At 46.7% G+C, this 2,317-nt stretch overlaps 1 long non-coding RNA gene across 1 annotated transcript; it reads right to left on the bottom strand.

Annotated features, from left to right (window-relative positions):
- Window positions 1-458: 458 nt before the first annotated feature.
- Window positions 459-1,925, bottom strand: LOC139051237 (uncharacterized). Its single transcript, XR_011509280.1, has 2 exons — window positions 1,762-1,925; window positions 459-587 (listed from the first exon to the last, which is right to left on the bottom strand). It is a non-coding gene; the product is annotated as an uncharacterized lncRNA (long non-coding RNA).
- Between the last annotated feature and the right edge of the window lie 392 nt (window positions 1,926-2,317).

Genomic DNA, 2,317 nt, shown 5'->3' with positions numbered 1-2,317 from the left:
GCTACGGTCAAAGAACAACGATGGCGGCCAACATAGTCGGCGATCGTCCGAAATCTGATCAGCGGGTAAAGTGCGTCGGCTTTTATACATCAGTCATCGAAGGTTCCAGAGTAATAGCATAGAGAAAAGAATACAACAAAAGCGGACACTCCCATAGAGCCCAGCGGCCGAATTGACTGCAGCGCACCAAGCCGTGGATGTTAAAACCTGAAGCACACTTCCGGTTTCGGTTTTGTGCGCGCGCGTTTTGAATTCTAGCTGGTGCGCGTCACGCCGGCTCCGTTCTTTTTTTTTTCTCTTGCCTTCGCAGCAAATACTTATTTACATATTTATTTCTTATTTATTAAATATCTATTTGCAAATTATTTTAAGTAAAATTCATTGCGAACGATCTTCATAAGCCTCCATTGAATATGTGCCACGTGCAATTTCATAAAGACGCAAGACACCTTGTGAAATGTGGAAAAATTAATGTTTATTTTATTCTTTGTAAATGCTCGTCGCGGGCTTTTTGTGCATTCATCCAGCGTTGTGGCACCAGGTAAGCAGCACAAGTTTCCACAGGAAACTCCACCAGACGACGTGAGCTGAAAAAATTACAAGCGTTATTTTGGTATTAATATCTAAGAATAATGCCTGTAGAGGCGAAGCGTGCGAAAGTGGTGAGTGGGCGGCATTACAAACAAAAGCAGTTCGTATTTACACACACGGCGTAGAAAACACCCGACTCATCCCAAGCAATACCGTACATACCACAAACACATTCTAATTCCAAGCATTCCCCTCTTCCCAACACTTATTTCCTGCACTTTAATAGCACGAATGCGAGGGCGACGGCGCGTTTCGCGAACTTGGCTACAACCGACGCGATTGTACGCTGCGAATACACAGAGGTGGCCACAACACAGGCTCTCAACCAGAGCATGCTGGACGCTCGCAGAATTCCTTCTACTCGCACTCAAGACAAAATGCGTGGGTGCCGTTCAGAAAACAGAATTTTTGAGTTACTAGTTCCTGGCGTTTGAGCTCCTTGGCTTATCACTTGTGCGTTCTGCAGGCGCAAGCAACGCACTCCCGTGTTATCACTCTTGACGATTGCTCGTCGCGTTTTCGACAAGCGTGGGTACTGAAGGAAGGCTTAAATTGTTGCGGGGACATAAAAATTGCGACAAATTTGTCGCAGTAAGATTCAGTACGCGCCAAACTGTCACCACGGCCGAGCTGCTTTTCGCTGCGTCACAACAGGCGCGGCGAGCGGGCCTCATAACATAAAAGTATCGAAAATAATTTTCAACGATGTTGGGCGTCAGAGAAAGAAAAGCGCCATGAACTTGTCAGTGCATGCATTAAAGCGCGAAACCGCGCACCACGGCCGAGCTGGTTTTCGCTAACCGAGTCACAGCGCCAGGCGCGCTCACTGTGCTAGAAAGGTAGCCCAAAAAGTAATGAAATTAGTTTCAATAATTTTGGCAGTCAGAGAAAGCGCCAAAACTTGTCGCAGTAAAATTCAGTACACGCGAAGCTGCGTCACAGCACCCTGCGCGACTAGAGTGCCCAAAAACTACCGAAATTAGTTAAAACAATATTGTGGCTTATAGGAAGCGTGGCAAACATCTCCCAGTGCGATTCTTTAATTCAAATTAACTGCTCCACGACGGCTACGCTGTTTTTCGTTAACTGCGTCACAAGTCTAGCCTAGTTGCCGGGCAGTAAGCCTAATTACTTGAAGTGCGTCGCAGACTGTCGAACAAAGTTTCTCACCTTGCCGTAGTCCAATAGTGCAGTGCTGCCTTGTCGAAGTTCCGAATGAGCGCAATAATTCGCCGGGAGGCCACCAAACCAGGCTAAATCCTAACAATAGAAAAACAGGCGGACGGGTGCCCGAACAGTCGAACGCTCAGATGTGCGGCCGGTCTGTCGCTTCGGCGCCGTGTCTGACGAATGACGCAAACATCTGGCTCGTCATTCGCCGGTTCGCCTGTCGCTAGGCAACGGAAGTAAGCCGCAAAGTTTAATTTAATTTATACGCAGATATTCTTAATTTTCCGGGAAAGAATAAAAAATAAAACAATTTCTGTTAATCTTATTTCACATTCTTCTTTTTTTCGATGCTCGCGACCCCAATTCGTCGATGTTAATACTATAGCGTGACGTGTTTCCTGTTTCCAATTTTCGCCGAGTGTCCGCTCTTGTTTAATCCCTTTCTCTATGGTAATAGCTGGGACCCGCGTGTCTTCCAGAAGGTTCTACGCCATTCGCGTCGCGTGACGAAATCAGATTACACAAGGTTCGGTGAGAACAGACAGCGGATAGAACC

The sequence above is a fragment of the Dermacentor albipictus genome, unplaced genomic scaffold (genome assembly GCF_038994185.2).
Source record: "Dermacentor albipictus isolate Rhodes 1998 colony unplaced genomic scaffold, USDA_Dalb.pri_finalv2 scaffold_11, whole genome shotgun sequence".
NCBI lineage: Eukaryota > Metazoa > Arthropoda > Arachnida > Ixodida > Ixodidae > Dermacentor > Dermacentor albipictus.
This window is presented reverse-complemented; position numbering and strand designations above follow the sequence as displayed.